Source organism: Gossypium hirsutum, chromosome D06 (assembly GCF_007990345.1).
Source record: "Gossypium hirsutum isolate 1008001.06 chromosome D06, Gossypium_hirsutum_v2.1, whole genome shotgun sequence".
Taxonomy (NCBI): Eukaryota; Viridiplantae; Streptophyta; class Magnoliopsida; order Malvales; family Malvaceae; genus Gossypium; species Gossypium hirsutum.
The window spans coordinates 27,200,664-27,202,294 of NC_053442.1; the positions used below are offsets into that span (position 1 = coordinate 27,200,664).

A 1,631-nucleotide genomic window follows, 5' to 3' on the forward strand; every position below is an offset into this window, starting at 1 on the left:
GAGATTTAAAGAACTACTTGTAGAAATCGGAGAGAAGTTAGAGAAACAAGGCAAGATCAACAGATTTTAATAGATGGTCAAGAGGAAAAGAATATTACTGTGGAGATGGATGATAATTAAAACAATCAGCTACCTCCTGCATGTCCTACTCCTCGGACTATGTATGATTATGCTAAGCCTACTCTGATTGGGACTGAATTGAGTATTGCTAGATTGACTATTAATGCAAATAATTTTGAGATCAAGCCGAACATAGTTCAGATGGTGCAACAATATGTTTATTTTATAGTGTGCAAAATGAAGATCCGAATGCTCATTTAACTAACTTTCTAGTGATTTACGACACTTTCAAGATCAATGGTGTTACTAATGATGTCATACGCTTATGGTTGTTCCCATTCTCATTGAGGAGCAAGACAAAACAGTGGTTAAATTCATTACCACGGGGTTCTATCACGACTTGGGCTCAAATGACTGAGAAGTTTTTGTTAAAATATTTTCTACTGGCTAAAACAACTAAGTTGAGGAATAACATCTCTTCTTTTATTCAATTTGATATTAAGACATTTTATGATACATGGAAGAGATTTAAGGATTTGTTGAAAAGGTATCCTCATCATGAACTACCTTTGTGGTTCCAAGTTTAAACTTTTTTTAATGGTTTGAATCCCTCAACTAGACAGATGATTGATGTAACAATTGGTGGAACATTGAATGGAAAACCACCTGAGGCAGCTCAAGTGTTTATTGAGGAGATGTCACTGAATAATTATCACTGAAAAGTTATGAGAATAAAACCTGTCAAAGCAGCCGGAGTTTCTGATATTGATGCAGTTTCTATGTTAGCAAATCAGGTTGAAGCTTTTGGTAAAAATTTGATGGTTTGAATTTTTCTAAGTAGGTGAATTCGGTAGTACAATGTGATGGAATGGAGCGGGGATAATTAATTCAGAATGTTTACCCTTCGATTCTAGCATGGAGCATGAGTAAATCAACTTTATGGGTAACAATTCTAGACCTCAAAATAATCTCTATAGCAATAACTATAGTCCAGGATGGATGAATCATCCAAAATTTTCTTGGGGTCGTCAAGGAAATCAAAGGTCACAACCCCTTCGGGTTTTTAGCAACCTTATCAGCAAGAAAAGAAACCAAACCTTAAGGAGACGTTAGCTAAATTTATTTCGGTGTCTGAAAATCAATTTCCAAACACTAAGACAACTCTAAAAAATCAGCAAGCATCGATTCAATGGCTTGAAAATCAAATTGGATAGCTTGCTAAACTGGTTTCGGAGAGACAATAAGGTAGCTTACCTAGTAACACTGAAACTAACTCAAAGGAGCAAGTCCATGCAATCACTGTCGAAGCGTGAAAAGGTTAGTTGAGCATAAAAAGAAGGTAAATCTAGAATCTTTTGAGAAAAATGATAGGGGTGAGGAAAGCAAGAAAGAGCATAAGTCGGTGGTTAAAGAATACAAGCCATGAATTTCATATTCGGCGGCATTGAGACAAGACTGAATAAAAGAACAATATGGTAATTTCTTGAGCTTTTAAAAAAAATTACATATTAACTTACCTTTTGTTGAAACTCTTTCGCAGTTTCCCAAATATGCAAAATTTTTAAAACAGT

General features: G+C 35.0%; 1 non-coding gene across 1 annotated transcript; it reads right to left on the bottom strand.

Annotated features, from left to right (window-relative positions):
* Positions 1–518: 518 nt before the first annotated feature.
* Positions 519–625, bottom strand: LOC121218800 (small nucleolar RNA R71). The gene has a single exon (XR_005915277.1). It is a non-coding gene; the product is annotated as a small nucleolar RNA R71 (small nucleolar RNA).
* Positions 626–1,631: the final 1,006 nt, after the last annotated feature.